The sequence below is a fragment of the Equus przewalskii genome, chromosome 16 (assembly GCF_037783145.1).
Source record: "Equus przewalskii isolate Varuska chromosome 16, EquPr2, whole genome shotgun sequence".
Taxonomy (NCBI): Eukaryota; Metazoa; Chordata; class Mammalia; order Perissodactyla; family Equidae; genus Equus; species Equus przewalskii.
In genome coordinates, this window is record NC_091846.1 from 16,384,815 (window position 1) to 16,402,531 (window position 17,717).

General features: G+C 37.1%; 1 protein-coding gene across 6 annotated transcripts in view; it reads right to left on the bottom strand.

Annotated features, from left to right (window-relative positions):
* Window positions 1-17,120, bottom strand: part of TRPC4 (transient receptor potential cation channel subfamily C member 4) — a 214,132-nt gene extending 197,012 nt beyond the window's left edge. The window contains exons 1-2 of one of the 6 annotated variants that reach the window (XM_070578090.1): window positions 15,512-15,895; window positions 10,342-10,413 (exon numbers count right to left, since the gene is read on the bottom strand). The gene's annotated coding sequence lies outside the window, so the exon portion shown is untranslated. Of the gene's footprint in view, window positions 1-10,341; window positions 10,414-15,511; window positions 15,974-16,744 lie in introns of those variants that run through there. The other 5 variants (XM_070578087.1, XM_008526732.2, XM_070578089.1 and 2 more) reach the window with 5 other exon arrangements.
* Window positions 17,121-17,717: the final 597 nt, after the last annotated feature.

Sequence of the window (17,717 nt, forward strand, 5' to 3'; positions counted from 1 at the left end):
ACAGGAAGAACCATTCCATGGAAGACAATAGGCAGATGCAAACAAACACATAAAAAGATGTTTAACGTCATTAACCACAGGAGAAATGCAAATTAATATCACCATGAGATAGCACTACTAGAAGAATGGCTAGAATGAAATAAAGAAAGGAATGACACTAAAGTAAGGATGTTACCTTATCCTGTTATTACATCCTTACATGGTAAGGATGTGGAGAAACTGGATCGTCCATTCATTGCTAGTAGAAATGTAAGGTGGGACAGTCACTCTGGAAAATAGTTTATCAGCTTCTTAATAAGCTAAACATGCAACTAAAATATGACTCAAAATTACACTCTGGGCTCATAGCCCAGAAAAATGAAGAGATATGTTCACATAAAAATGTGTACAGAAATGTTCACAGCAGCATTATTGGTAAAGACAAAAACCTGGAAATAACCCAGGTGTCCTTCAATGGGTAAATGGTTAAACAATGTCCAGTTCATCTACATCATAGAATACTATTCATCAATGAAAAGGAACAAATTATTGATACACACAACTCAGGGGCATTATACTGAGTAAAATAAGTCTATCTCAAAAGGTCAAATATGGTGTGATTTCAATTATATTACATTCTCAAAATGACAAAATTATAGTGATGGAAAACAAATGAATGGTTCTAGGGGTTAGAGACGGTGTCTATCAAAGAAAAAAAGAACACAAGTAAAAGTATAAATCAAGAAGCAGACCTTGGACCAACCATGTTTAAAATATACTTGAAAAGGGAAAGATAAAGATTTGGTGATTCTTCCTGAAATTGACATTGATAAACAAGAATAAGAAATGAAAAGGAAGGAATGAGGACATTGTATTTTTCCAGACATTGCACAATTGGATTTAAATCCAGTCCTTAAAAAGTTAATACTTTACCAAGCACTATAAAATCTTAAAAGGTTCAGAAACATGGTATCATACATGCTAAGACTGACACACAGGAAAACTTGAAGCTGCTCGTTAATTTATACAAGTACACTGAAAAAATGCCTCAGATTTCCAACTCGCACTTTCAGCATAATTGTTAAAAGACTTCGTTGTGGAATTTGTCAGGTTCGGGTTTATTCGAGGGCTATATTGCATACTAATTATGTGGCCTGGGAAAGCTATTTAATCATTCTAAGCCTTTAGTTTCTCCATCTGTAAAATGGGGATGGTGATAGTTGTCATGAGGCTAACAATATAAGGTAATGCAAGCAAACCAATCAGCTTGGGGCCTGCCATAGACTAGTCACTCATTAAATGTTAAGTTGTGTTACTTTGCTATTATTTTCAAAAGAAAGTTGGAAAATTTCATTCTAGCCACTATCAGAGCACCTTAAACTTCTCATACCCTTAGCTGACTGAAGTCCCAGCATCATTAAAAACTAGCTAGTTATTTAGCATGATAATTGTGTATTTGGAGGATTGCAATGTGACTGAAAGGTCCAATACAGTACCACAAAGCAAGAGATGAGAAGAATATTTGAAGAACATTATATTAGGTGGGTAACTCTTCACAAAACACTCAAAGTATTTGCTTTTACAGATCAGTGGAATAGAAATTAGAGGAATCTCTGGGTTGGGTTTGAGAGGCCCCAAATAGCTGCTCTTTCTTTAAGGATTGTCATGAGTTTAGCTTATAACCCTAAAGTCCTCCAGATGGCACCCCACAATTTTGGGGGATGACTGGTTACTTCCCTCCAGAGGTACCAGAAGATTGGCTGAAGTCCCATCACAGCCCATTGCAAAGCCTTAGATTCCCACAGTTAGATGAAATCTACGGGCTTCCTGGGTAGGAAACTCAGTGTGTAGCTATGGTGGCCCAGGTCACTGACAGGAAGGTAGCTCAGGGAGGAAGTGAGATCCTGGATCATTATGTCTTCCAGCTTGTTTACGTGTTGTCTCAACTGATATGAAAACTGTGTATCATCCACACCATGGAATACTACTAAGAAATAAAAAGAACAAGCTATTGATACATACAATGGCTTGGATGAATCCCAAGGTTGGTGCCAACTCGTTCCACTGGAAGAGAAGTCTGGCTTTAGGATGGGTTCTCCTGAAGCTCAGAGATGGTGTACTTGCTGTTGACCATGAGATGAACTCCTTTCCGTGGTGGTAGATATAGTCTTGAGGACCATGGTCACAACTATGGCATTAGATTTTGGGCTGAGGGACAGGTTAGGAATGTCAGCCCAGAGACAAATGTGGATCTCCCTTCTGAGACACAATCAACCAGCAGTGAGTCTAGAATTTAATCTAACTCCTCCCTACCTTCTGAGGAAATCTCAGTGCTCCTTCACTCAGGCCATCCACCAGTGCCTCACTGTACTTCAAGGCAATATTAAACCGGAAGGGGTAAGACAGATTCTCCAGCCACCAAAGTTTCAGCACTGACAACTTAACTCTCAACTTGTCAGGCTGGAGCTGAGCCCATGCTGTGTTTGAATCCAATCATGGTCAAGTCTGTACTGGGAAGACAACATTCCCTTCATCCATTCCTGTATCTCTTTTGCACAGATTAAAACTATGATTCATTAAAAAAAGACATATAATGCACACCTTAGGGTAAACAAGGTCTGATCTGGATCATATAAAAACAGCTAGCAGATATGTTAATCATATGCTGGAATGATACTGATGGTAAAATCAGAGATGATGCCTCATATGCAACTTTTGATAATATCTTGGATATGATCTGGTGTAATATAGTGTTGGGCACATCTTCAGAGCATGTTTAAGAAATATTTTATATCAGGCCTTAGGCAATCTTAGCAATAACAGTTATAGCTGTAACACAAACAGCAGTGAGCAATAGCACTTATCGATCCTTTTAGAATGAACTTTGAGTGGGAGGAATGAAGATTGCCCAGAAAACCAGAGGCCTGAAAAAAATCTCACCTCAGTGACAGAGAGGTCAAATTGCTACTGCATTATATTGTCTCTACTTTTTGTTCAGTTAATAGTGTGTTTGCTATTCAATAAGAAAGAGGTATTAGTCAGAACTTCATTACAACTGATTTGTGCCACATTAATATGGTTTTATTTAGAATTTATTATTTTATACAAAATAGCTTTAAAATGGTTGTTTAGTTTCTAATGTCAAAGACTTGGTAATTTTGCAAGAATAATGTTACCCTTGTGCTAATAAAAAATAATCAGGTTAAAGATTCCAAAACTCCTTTGTGATTGCTATATTTATCTCTCTGTGGGTATAATCGTGTATCCATACTGTACCATATGAGTATAATTTCTTTCTTTTAAAAATTTTGACTAAATTTTTCAAATTTAGTCAAATTTAAATTCAAAATATAAAAGGAGAAGTACGTATGCTTCTGACTATGATAGAATGGCATGTAGTGGACTAACATTCTTTCTGATAACATTTAGAACAGCTGGGTAAATATAAATAAACAAGCAAATAAACAAATCTTGTCTAAAGAAGAGCTGCAGAGCTAACTAGGACTTGAGGAGCCAAGATCCTGGATGGAGAGAAGCCACAAGAGATGAATTGACCTTCTACAAACCATGTTTCCTCTCAAGGAATTTACCAAGGTAACCAAACGCAAGGTTCTCATGTCCTGGTAAGAAGGGAGACAGACGGAAGCGAGTCTCACACTCAGCAGGTCTTCTCACAAGGCATTTGTTAAAATCTTAAGCTTTACAGGAAAATAAGTAAGACTCTTATCAGAAGGATGCTGAAAATCAGAGGACAGTATTCTTCGATCTCACAAAAATGCAGAAATGAAATTCATTATTCAGGAACTTAGAGAAGTGGACTTATTAAATAGCCAAGGTTCTCAGACCCAAGAGTCCTATAACATAATAACAGGGGTTAATCAGGCGTTCTCAGAGCCTTGCAAAAGTGAAAATTAGCATCTCTGCAGCTCACTTTGTGACTGGATTAAGATGTCTACACTCATTCTATCTGCCTGCCAGAAGACAGGGGGTATCCTCTCTGAGAGAGGGTGGTAAAGCTTCTACAATTTTTGATACACATTTGTCATCTTTAAATAAAAAAGCATGAGGCATTCCAAGAAAAAATTAAGAAAAACAGACCAACACATAACCCTGTTATTGGAGTTATCAGCCTCAGGCTTTAAACTAAATGAGCTAATCAACAATATTCAGAAATTAGATGGAAAAATGGAAAATTTTATGAGAGATATAAAATCTATAGAAAAGAATTAAAACACTAAAGGTGAAAAAATGTAAGAATTGAAATTAACAACTTAATAAATGATTTTAACACCAGATAGGACATGGTAAAAAAAAAAAAAAAAGGAGGATTCATGAATGGGAAATAAGGTAGCAAAAAATATCCAGATTACAGCACAGAGAGCAAAAATGGATGGTAAAGACACTAACAGAAGACTTAAAGGAATGCTAGAAATAGTGCAGAGTACAAAGGTAAAAATGCGTATTTGGAGGCCTTAGGGGGAAAGAAAGGAAGGTGTAAGACTATACCTGAAGAGGGAATGACCAAGAATTTTCCAAAATTGATGAAAGATACCAAGCCATATCTAAGAAATGCTCTAAATGTTAAGCAGTAAAAATCCAAAGATATCACCTACATACACTATTGTAAAATTCCTAAATGGACTAACAGAAAACATAAAAGCAACCAAAAATAAAGAACGTTATGCAATAATCAAAGGTTCAATAATCAGATTAATGTCTGACTTCTCAAAAGAAATGATGGAAGTCAAAAGTCAATTTAGCTGCATATTTAAAGTACAGTAGGGGGTTGCTTAATGACGGGAATATGTTCTGAGAAAGTCGTTATTAGGCAATTTCGTTGCTGCGTGAACACGATAAAATGTACTGAAAGGGAACAAAATTTACCACCCCAAAATGTGTCTCTTTAAAATGAGGATTATTTTAGGTTGATTATTTTTAAGACGCAAAAGATTCAGAAAGTTTTTCTTGTTACCTCCCCTTTAACTGCCTAAAAGAATTTGGATAAAAATACTTGTCTCAGGAAGTGAGCCACCACCTTAGAATAACATGAACTAGATGGGAGACAAGGAGGAACCTAGAAAAGCCTGTTTACTGGGCTCCTCCCTGTATTCTTCTGTTTCTCTGTGGCCAAACACTTGTTTTCCAAACATTTGCTACTTTTCACCTACCTGTGAATCGCCTTCCTTCCCTTTGAAGTCCCTGACTCTCCCCATCCCTAACATCTTCTTTTGTCTTTAGCTGAGGATGCTATTTAAGGTGAGGGCTTTGGCCATTTTGGCCAGTTACTCAGTTTTCTTGGGTTTCTCTCATGTATACATGTTATTAAATTTTTCTTTGTTTTTCTCCTGTTAATCTGTCCCACATCAATTTAATTCTTAGACCAGCCAGAAAAACCTAGAGGGGTAGAGGAAAATTTCTTCCTCCTCTACAGTACTTACACAAACCTAGATGTTATAGCCCTCTACACACTCAGACTACATGGTACTAATCATATGGGACAACCATCATTTATGCAGTACCTAGTTGATCAAAATGTTGCTATGTAGCGTGACTGTACTGAAAGAAAATAATTTTCCATCTGGAATACACTAACCAATGAAACTGGCTTTAAAAGTGAGGGGAAAAAGAAAACATTTTCAATCAAACAAAAACTGAGAAAATTCATTGCCAAATACTGACACTAAACATACTAAAGAGAACTCTTGGTTGCCCACAGAGACATGGTAGTACTAGAAGGATTAGAGGCCATCTAGAAGCAGCAAATGTAGTATCTGCAATTATAAAAATTAAAAAAACTAAAGTAGAAAGTACAACAGGTTTATAGTTGTTCGTGAAAACCATTAAAAATTAAATCTATCCAGCAAGTCCACTCCCCCTTAAATTTATGTGTGTCAGTGTATATAAAGTTTTATTTTTTTAAAGATAAACATACTATCCCTCAAATTTACTTCAACCTACTCTAGCATAAGAAATAAGGACAACAATAGCTCATCAAAAGTCAGATAAATATTTTGATTGGTTGGTCTTATGTTTATATTTCAAATAATTGACAAACTCTTCCAAAGAACTTGCAAGAATTTTAGGAAAAGAAACTGAAAGTATTTGTTGCATTAATTAAAATTAAAATGTTAGACTCCTTTTAAAATAAACAATTAGCTATGATTAATAGATCAATAATATATCTTAAGTATTTTGCCATTTCAGATAAGACATTTGAAAATCTCCATTTAGTGGGTAGTTTTAGGATTTATCCTTATGATCGTAGTGAGCATTCATTTTAGTATAAAACACAAAAATGGCCAGAAGTCCCAGCACCAACCATATAATGATTTTCTCCTCCCAATGGAGCAGAGAGTACAATTGATCATTTTTCTTAAACACAATGCATTAAATTCATTGTTCCCATCCTTGTGCACCATTGGAGAATGTAACAATATGAAATTTCGTTTCTTAAAATCCTTTGCTAAGCCCTTCTTGATATGAAATTTTCTTAAATATATTAGGAAGAAACTTCTAACCTAAAGAAAAGAAACTAGTAATAGTGTTTCACCAGAAGTCATACTTCAATAAAGGCTACAAGTGAATTTCACCATGAACACAGGATGTTACCACAATTTTATAAATGTTCATAAAAATAAATGTTCATCATACTTTCCATCTACATATGGAAGTACTCTGGTCTGGTTGAGGCAGCATTTATATATGGCAACGCTGTGTTATAAGCCTCCAGTCTATGAGGGAGGAGCCTTAAATCCAGGAGCAACTAGACAACTGAAGAAGCCCATCTGTAGGTAGAAGAGTGATGGAGTGCAAGCAATAGATATTACTAAATGTTGCACTGGAAATGAACCAAAGGTTCTATGAAACCCTGTGAGTGTCAGTGTTTTTGGTATACTTGTATATCCATTTCATTACGGTTAATATAATCAAAGTAAACCCTGGCAGACCCTGAAATATTTCTAAAAGCTATTGAATGCCAATGTATTTTATGAGTAGAGATTCTCTTTAACTATATTAAATATTTGACCCATAATCCTTGTATATTTTCATAGATGAGAAGATCTTATTCTAACTCTTAAGACCAATAGCATTATAAGAATGTAGCTCAGCTTTCAGTTAACTTTCTTTAAATAAACTGAAACGAGTCAAGGTTATATGCTTCAAACATATCTAGGTTATTCAACAATGGATCATTTTAAATACTCAGTTTGTTTACTTCTTAATCAAGTTGTGTCCTGCCTCTACTTTTACTTTGTAGATATTTACATTTAAAAACATCAGAGGCTAAAATATTATAGTATAAAACAGGTCTTCTGCATTTTGTGTTGCCAAAAATTATTACCATTAACTATTAATCTAAAAAGGGGCAATTTTCAAATTTAATCATACCCAATATTTCAATTACAGCAATGTAATAACTTATAAAAAAGTATTTAAGCATATTAGAAAGTTCTGGTTTTAGTGGCTCACTACTAAGTACAACAGAATAGAAAGCAGTCTTTGTTCTTCAACTTCAAGTTGTTGATATTTCATATATTGGGAAAATTCTTTATCCTAAGTACTATTATAATGAAATGTTTTCTCATTAAAACTTCTTTTATTCATGAAAGGGCAAAATCATTTGCTGGTTCGCTTTGTTCCAAGAACGTGCTGGAGTGCTAAATGAAAATATGCAGTTCAGCTCTCCAAGTAGCTTGCACATTACAAACCAAAATGTTAAGCTGTGAGGTTAAAATGAACTAGATAAGCAAAGAAGTCTTTTCCCTCTGCCAACATTTCTTTTTATACAGCACCTACAGAGGGACATATCTTTTTCTTTTTCAGAGACAAAGCTATTTAATATCCTAAGGAGTAATAGTAACCCTAATATGTGACTGTTCTTTAAAAATATTTCTTTCTCCTTAATTGTAGAGGCTCTCAGAGGCTTAGAGGTAGGCATTCTGATTATTTCACACGCTGACTCGCAGAAAGCAAAGTTCTGACAAAGAGGGTAGTCCTAGGAACGTAGGTCCCAGAATGATTGTTAAAAGATTAAGGTAGCTATTTGGGTTCCTTTTTTGTTCCCAATATTTAAGACAATGTAAAAGATGGCCTTTGCTAGGTCATCGATCCGTTCTCAGCTGTAGACAGAAGAGCTCACTAGAAAACACGAACAGTGGTTACTGAAAACTCCAAGATGACTCTAGGATGAATCCACCCCTCCAAGCATATCTTGAGGCAAGGTCCTCTATGTCTCAAGGCAAAGGATGGTGAGGATCCAAGTCACTCCATCCCCAGCTCTAAACCTGGCTTCTTTTCTTAGGTTTGCTTCATTGGTTCCAGGGGATTTTGGGCAACATGTAGCTGTCTCACCACAAATCCATCAAGACTCTGGAAGACAACTTATCTCCTAATATATGCCTCCTTTGAACAATAATTTACTAATATTTATATAGAAAAGGAAAGCATCATGTTTAACAGTGTCAAGGATGATTTTTAAATTTAATATAGATTTACAGTTGGAAAACCCAAGTCTCACTCATAGGAAACAGTAATCGGAGACAAGGACGGTGCATTAGGATTTCTTCTAACATAACCCAGTGTTATTTTTTTATTTCCAAACATAGGCTATATCTATTTTAATACAATTTGTGTTATTTCCTTAATAAGTTCTCTATTTCAGTGAGAAAGTATCAGGAGACAATAAACAGTAAGACGTCTGTAAGATAATATGGGATACTGGAACGTGCTAATAAGAGGTTTATGAGAATCCCTTGCTGAAATCTTCAAGAAAAAGGAAAATATTTGCCTGTCTGTACTCTTCAGGTCTAGAAGAGTGACTGTCATGCACTAAATGAGCCCCTAATAAAGCTTTCTATATGTGTGTGTGTGTATATATATATTATGTTATATATGTGTATATTACAAAGAATCATTTAGTAAGACTTGAGAGTCTTGTTTAAAAACAGGCTTTTGAATTAGATGATCTTCCAAGTCATCCATTACATATCAAGCCATTCTACAGGGACGCTGCTACATTGGCAAATAACTTCCATTGTCTTTTATGGGCTACTCTACGCTCTTTGCTAACAATTTGTATCTCACTTTCTCTGATAATTCCTCTGTAGGCATTACCTTAAGAGATTATCACCCAGGAGCAGTCTCCCATCCTTTCATTATTGCTTACACAGCAATCTATGTATATACTTATATGAGGCTAGATGAAATTAAACAAGGCCCAACTGTGCTTTTCAAACTACAACCACAATAGAAGGTAATTTATTTAAACTGTAGCCTTCAGTGTGATCTTCAGGGTGTGCAGCTTCACTCCACTTAGCATGAAAAAGATCTTTACATAAAATGATATTCATCCTGTCACGAAAACTTGGGACAATGGTATATAAAGCATTGTCCCTTTAGATTCTCCATTCTTCACTCATTCTCCATTCATTCACTTCACTACACATCATGCCTGTCCTCTCATCCCTGCATTGTGTTTTTGGGCATTCATGTTGGTGTGTGCCCAGTTACTTGAAAGAACAGCATATTAAAATAAAGGAGTTGAGCATAGTGGCTGACAACAGATCAATCATCCATGCATTAATTTATTGCATTCATATATTCAAAAAGTATACATTGAACACTATACTAATTCTATGAAAATAAAAATTACAACTCAACATGCTACAAACTACGATCCTGGTAGGCACAGGATACCAGCTTACACAGTTGTGTTGTTTTTCCACGATCATTTAGAGGTAAAATACATAAAAAAATAGTAGAATATCTGAACGCTTTTCCTAAACCTTGATTTGTAACAATTCCACTCTCAATGAAGTAGAATGAAAGGACCAAAAAAAAAAAAAAGTTCGTGTTACCTACAACTGGACACCATGTACTGTCAAGTCTTTGAGGTGACATCTCAAATTAATTTACCAAATAGAATCACTCCAAAGAAGTCTCTGGCTTTCTCTAGTTCACCTTAGAAATACTTGTATGTGTCCTCTTTCAACCCTAACCACACTTCTCACAGTGTAATGAAACAAAAACTCTCCCTTAAGAATTTCATCACAGCACCATTCAAAGTAAAATACATTAATAATTGGTTATATAAATCCTGCGAAAATGAGCACTAAGGAGTAACTAGTTGAGTGGAAGTTACATTCATTGAATAACTGTGGGTTAATTATTTTTAGAACGTAGGAAATAATATAGTACTCAATATATCACATAAGTGTAATACTATTATAGCTGGCTTCATTATATGGAGAAATATGCTCAAAATTCAGACAACTAAGGTATTACAAAACAGCAAAATAAATTAATTATGCCCAATTACAAACGCATAATATTTACGACGATCTAATTCAGTTAAAAACTCACACATTTTTTGAGCATCCTCTGGGTTTCTTAAAGGAGTTTACTGTCTAGTTCAGGAGACAGACCTCTACCCACCTGCAAGGCAGAATATAACAAGGTTTGCTTGTATTTATACTTCAACACCTGGAGACAGGAAGGAAACTTTCAAGGAGACAGTAACATTGAGCTAGGCTTTAGTGCTTGGGGAACATTTTGACAGGAAGCAATAAAGTAAAAGGTGTTCTATACAGAGGGAGCTTTACCAGGAAATGCAAAGATGAAGAGCTTACTCGTGTCATCCATCTATTTATCCAATTAGTCACTTACCAATAGTCAACAAATATCTACTAAATGGATGCCACTTCAGTGCCAATTTTCGTAATGGCATTACATGTATTTAAAGAAACTACGTCTTTAACTTCAGTGTTAATAGGTCTTTGAACATAATCACATCCGTTTTAACTTCAGGTATGTTTTTAAAAAACCCAGAAAAGTTCTTACAATGTGCTGCCAGCTGATAGATGTCTTCTGGGATTTATGAATGAGAACTCCCTTTGCTATGTATCAAGGGATGTCAAAAATAATCAGGCAATTAATATTTCACATAAAATGAAGACAAAACACTTGTCTAGAAATTTTATGTAACATTGATAAGATGCCATATATAACTAACATGTCTTAACATGACTGCTTTTTCTATGAAGACATTTTATTAATAGTCTACAGATGCTCTAACATTTTGAAGGAGAACTTTTTATTTAGAAATTATAATCTCATGACTATTTAAAGAAAAATTTATAACCTTGAATTTTATCCATGAAACTAAACCCTTTTCCTCTTTCCACACATATTACATTTATATTCAAGAGTAAAAAAAGAAATCATTTTGAGAACAACCTGCTTGAGGTGAGTAGTGTATCTCTTGCTTGGCTTCAAAACTGATGGAGGTTTAGTCAACAGAATATTGTTTTCAATTTTAGCCTCATAATGGGGTTGTCTATGCCCCAATGTTACATCATTTGAAAAATTAATTAAATAAATAGCTGTAAGAATCCAGTGAATTTATGAATCTTGTTAAAAGATTACTAATTTTATTTTAGAAACCATAAGAATTAAGTAAAAAGAATACAGGATTTAGAATCAAGTAGACACGGATTCAAGTCCTCACTCTACCACGAAGCAGCTTTGTGACTTTTTAGAAATTTAATCTTTTCAGACTCTTTAAAAGGTGGTAATAATTCTTCGGTTTTAAGCTAGATGTGAAGATAAACATGAGAAAAAGTTTACTTTTTTAAAAAACTTATATGTCCATAGCATAGTGCCTGGCATACATTAAGTATCCATAAATATTGCCCCCTTTTCTTCTTTTCCTTTTTTCATGATAGTTTGTTTTTCCGTCTTAAATAAATTTTAGTTCTTGATGGTATTTGTTCAAGGAAACTATTTATGGTGACTTTTTCAACATATTTCAAAAATATAACAGCAAACTACAAGCAGAATGTAGTGAATGCATATCTGATTCATTTCATTGCACTTGCCATTTCTTAAAAAGAACGCAGTGTGTTAGATAAAGCTATCAAGGCATTTTTTAAATTAATGTTTTAATTAACATTTATAATTTTATGTGTAAAACTATACCCATGTGTCAGCTGTTGCCTCTTAAGCAGCCATTACTCTATGAACTGCTGTATTTCAAAGGAAACGTTTTTTAAGGGAGACAAAACACACGCTAATATTAATGGAATATCATCTACAGTTTAGTTACAGGAGCAGATCAAGTAGTGAAGCTGTTATCTCTCTTTCATATCCTATTTAAGTGAAACCGAAGTTTCAGAAGGATCATTGAGATTTTTAAAAAATGTAAATAGATTTCATTTACTGAATAGTTCACAGAACAACGTAGTTGTAAATTGATGTATTTTCAATGTACGTGTCTTTAATTTTCAGTTTCATAAATAAGTAGCTTCTTTTCCTAAATGTATTTTTTATCACAGAGTTATTTTGGTAGTACAATGTTCTCGGAGATTAGGCCTATTTTTATGCTGGTTAAAAAGATATAGCCATGATATTATATCCCTAATCAAAACATTCTTGAATCTCTTAAAATATTGAGGTCCCAGTGCATCTGAGAGGATTAGAACTAGAAAACATGAGAGGAAAGGTAGTTCTAAAGCAAGTTTTCATCACAACTAGATAGAAGAAAATGTCCAATGGAAGTTGGGTTGAACTAGTCAGTTTTAATGTTTATTGGTGGGGAGTGATGGAGCATAAATTAGGTTAAAAGCCAAGATTTTTATTTTGAGCTGTCTCCTCAATCTCATTTTCAATAAGAACTCAAATGCTTACGGTGGGTTTTCCACAGATATTAAATAGGTGAATAACACAGGTTTCAATTTAGCCCAGACAATCCAATGTGGAAAGTCAAGATGCACATTAGAAGCTGATCTCATAAAATGTTTAGCAATGACGATATTGGAAAAGGAAAATTTAATTTATTATAATCCCCTTCACCTATCTCATTTTCAACAATAAGACAATCACATTTTCATAAAAATATATTCAGTCCACAGTTTTACTATCCTAGCTACTCTTTAGCACTTCTCATATATATAACTTTATTTGCAAAGTCCTTTATCTTTTTGAGCACTGATATTCAGATATTAACTATTGTACTAATGTGTGCATATATTTATTTTTGTTCCAATATATGAATTAATTTGAAATGGTAGATTATTTTAGTTTTCAGCTGCTAAATGTAATGTTGATAACTTGAGTTGCCATAAATTATCCTGGCAATTAAACATGCAGGTACAAAAATGTAACAATATTTTAAACAATATGTTTGTGAAAGTAAGTTTTAATTCAGCAGGGTTAATTAGCATATCCTAAAGGCTATTATAATACTTTCATAGAAATTTAATCATGTTTATAATAGGGTTTAAGTTTAAAAGTTTAAATTTGTGTACTAAACAAAATATTCAAATTTCCCCTAATCAGAATGAATAAAAGCAACATTCTGGTGTTTCCTATTTATGTAAAGTATAAATTAATTAAGATTATCTTATATGGAAAGTTATTTGTTCTCTTACTATTTTAATAACCAAAGTGGCCACAAAATTTATACAGAACTTTAATTTTCTTATGGTTTTCTCTGTGCATTTTGGACTTGACCTTCCAGGAATACCAGCAACAGAGAAATAAACAGTATGAAAGTTACAAAATTTTAGCTCTTATAAGTAGTAATAGAAATCTATTCCCAAACCTCATATCTTTGAGAACCACCACTAAGTAATTAAATTGAAACTTATTTTCAAGATCAGAGATTTTCAGACACACTGTTAATATTTGACAGGTTTTGTTAAAGAGACATGTCTCTTGTATCTGTTGAACTTAGATGCTTTATGCTTTGATGAATGCCCATGTTCCTTTAAGTTCTTACTTAAGAGGAAGAACTTTTCTAAATTTGCAATTACGAGTCTTCTCACTATGCCTTATTTAAACTGTTTATCTATCTATCTACTCATTCAGTGAATAGTAAGCAGCTCTTAGGTATCAATCTCATCAACCTGTTAGTGTGTATTTTTTCTTTCTGCATAACTTCCTTGGCATAAATCTATCTGCTCTTCACTCCACAACAGCAATAGCAGGCTTAGCCGTGTAGCTGAGCTCTGATTAGAGCTCTGTTGAAAGGCTTTCCAGCTCTGTGGTCTCTTATTCATAAGTAATGTAAGTGCTTTCTTTCCTTCTACCTGTACTAACTTTTATTAATCCAAGACATTTGCATAAAATACTTAGATAAAGCCTATTAACGTCTACTGATGTGCTGATTTGCATTAACTGCATTAATTCATAAATCTAGTTTTTAAAGTGCTTCTTTAACAATGTCTTACTGAATTTTGATTCTAATATCCAAAGTACTAGATATGTCTATACCTTACTGATTTTTTTGCCTTAAACACTCAAGGGGGAATGTGTCCTGGTCTACTGACCAGGTGAATAGAAATGGGTAACACAAATGTAAGTTTAAATAGCAAACCATAACACGGTAATGATGATTTCATTCTTTTAACATATCCACCCACTCTTACTCTCGCTGTTTAATTCAGTTTTACTTAAAAATAAAAAAAAAACTTCACTTAACCTTTTTTCTTAAATAATTTGTAATATGTTTTGTTTGTGATTACCATGATAGGAAAGCCAGAAATTATATGAGACCTGAAAGGTTTTTTTTTTTTCAGTTTTACAAGTCTGTTCTAAATGTGTTTTTAATAAAACAAGTAAACCTTGCTTCCACCCCTCCTTCCACTCTTCTGGCTTGGAGCTTACTCAGTAAGCTACCTGCTGCATTTTATAGCTGCAGAATTTAACCGGGAAGGGCTCCTCTAAGAAACCATGTGAACAGGGATGCACCATAGTGGACACAACAGAGTAAATACAGACAAGAACAGAACTCCTTTTCTCAGTCTCCTCCAAACCCCCCATCCCCTTCCAGTATTCTCAGTCACAAAAGCCAGCTGAGTCCACAGCTGGGATAACAAGTTGTGCTATGAATTTCAGTGATTTCCCCAAGTAGCAAACAGGGTCATTGGCTTAATTGGAATTTCAGTTGCCAAGCTAACTAGGAATCCCTAGCCTGGGTCCAGCAACACAGATAAAAATGTTTCTGTTTCCTGATAGAGAATGAAAATGACGCAGAGTGTAATTGATCGGCAGGATATTGATCATTAACCTCTCTTCATTCCCCCAGTTTAGGTACCAGAGAGTCGAGGGCTCATTTATGTACTCCCAGGGGCCACTAAGATCTCCATTTTCCCCAAATGCATAAAAGGCTAAAAACAGCCTTTCTCCTCAGCACCACGGCGTGGCTGCAGCTGCTTTGTTTACCATATAAGTCACACCGGGGGTTCACTCCTCGCCCTCTCCCCTGCTTTAAAGCCCGGTGCGGTGAGAGGCTGAGAAGCATCCTCCAACTCCCGCTCAGCCCGGGTCAACCACAGAAAGCTTCACGAATCGGTTCCGAGCCTTAAAGAGAAACCATGCAGCTGGAGCCTTTTGAACTCCTAACCTCCAGGGATGTCCGCCTCCCAAGAGGGATCGGGCTTCCCAGGCAGCTTGAGAAACTTAACCGAGATCTCAGAAAGGAGGCGAGGTGCAGCTCCGGTCAAGTGGAGCTCTGAGGCGACACCCTCTTTACCTGGAAAGTTGCAATCTTCTGGCTGGAGAGGGATCGATCCGAGGACGGGCGGCACGGGTGCTACGCCGGGTGAGAGCACGTCCGGCAAATTCCAATGGGATTTCCTTAGTCGTTGCCGAGTTTTGGAGCATTCCAAGGAAAACGCACGAAGCTGGAGCCCACGCAGCTGGCACTGAACTGGGCGGAGTGAGGATCCTCTGAGAACGATGCCATGGGAGGCGGGGGAGGGGAGGCTCTGGAGGAGGAGGTGAGCGCCAGGGGAGGAGAACCTCGCCCACCCCCGCCCCCACTGATCCCTCGGGGTAAAGTTAACGTTCTCACGGCTGACAGCGCTGAGCCCAGAGGAGGGCACCTCGCCTTCCGTCCCGGGCGGCTGCCTGACTCAGGGTCTGCCCAGTCCCTGCTCAGAAGGGACAGCTGTGAAGATGCGCGTCCCACGCACCGCTCTGCGCGGCGGTGGATGGAGGGGACCCGCGCGCGGGCAGGTCTCCGACTCGGCTGCCTGGGATTAGCCTCCGCTGCTCTGGGCCAACTGCTTGAGGTCAGCCAGTTGGGCAGGCAAGCTGACCACAAGCCAGCCCTCCTCTGGCCACGTCGGTGGCCGGAACGCACTCTGCGGTCCTGGATGTACGCCAGACACACCTCCAGGCTTCGGGCGGACTCTGCAGGTTGTCCGACTTCAGTTCGCGTCAGGACCGGCTTCTGAACGCCCTGCTCCCATCCCAGTAAACCAGCACCCAGGCGGCAGGTCGCCAGACTTGAAAAAAGTAACCCCCACCCCACGCCGTAACTCTCAAAGCTTTTCCCACTCCGGCTCCTCTGGGCTCCCAGCACCCCCTCTGCCGTCCTCAAGGTGTCAGACTTCCCCTGCAAGAGCAGGAGTGTGCCTCTTGCCACTAGTGTCAACAGTCGAGACAGTCGCGATGAATAAATGATGAGGCACAGCGTTCCACTCACCCCCACCCTACTTGGTCTTTCCAACAGGCATAGGAAATCAGTAAGTTTCCGAATATTAAATAAAATTCAAAAGGCGCACGAGCCTAGAAGCGCGAGATTCCATGGCTTCGGGGGTGTGTGAGAGAGAAGTGTGTGTATGCGTGTGCGTGAGATGTTCGCATCACTGTACTCAGATTTCAGGACAAAAGTTACCTCTTGGCCACTCTCTTTGCTGCTCACCCAAGAAAATAAGATTAAAATGCAAGGAGGAAAAGATAGGTGTTGGCAATCACTTACTTGCTATAACTGCGATGGGGTGACTCCCAGCTCGTCCCTCAGGCAGGCATGGTTGGTCAGGACCCCATGACCTGAGAGTCCATTTGTAACAGAGAGAGCGACGTCCATGCGGAATCTTAGCTAGCGATTACCCGGCCTGAGAGTCTGGGTTTCTCCTTGATTTCCTCTTTTCTGAAAGCCCTGGGGTGAGCCGCTGGTCGCTGATCCCTGCTCAGCAGATGCTTCCTCCTGCTTCGCGCTTGTGCAACAGATGAGTGGCAACCCTTTCTCTGTCCCCACCAAGCGTTTTCCACCTCCTGGGAATGAGTGCTGTGTGGACTGTGAGGAGGACCAGGTTCTTCCCAAGGAATATTTCCCAAGGGAGTCAAGGGTAGGCAGCAAGCCTGCACCCACACGTAGCCCTCAAAGGGCAAAATTAAAGAATTTCCTGCTTGGGTTTTTTTTTTTTTCCTCCTTAGTTCAGATGAGTTGAGGGTTTTTTTTTTTTTTTTTTGGAGTATTTACATGAGTAAAGAGAATATCACTGGAGATCACCCACTGTGGTTAGTGCATGCTACTTTTTTGTTTTTTCTTCATTTAAATCACTTTTCTTATTTCTAAAGTTTTTTTTCTCTCTCACTTACTGTTCTTCTCCCGGGTTTATCCCAAACCCAGCCTTGACCCCTGTTCTAAATTTCTAGGAGCGCTCCCCAAAAATACTGAGGTGCACTGAGGCAGACCTGATTCCTCTAACATCCCTCCAGAAAACAAAGGCGAGAACAACAACATAAGGATTCCGTCTCTCCCTCAATCTCTTTTTACTTTTCACCACAAAAGTACCTTAATATCTTTAAACAGTTTAAAATTTGTTTTAATGTTAAATCATGGCTTTTATAAAGTGTGCAAGAGCGCATTTGTCTGTAGACAGGGTAATGAACTTTATAATAAATGTGAGTCAACTTTGCATCTAACAAGGGGGAACTACATATGAAAA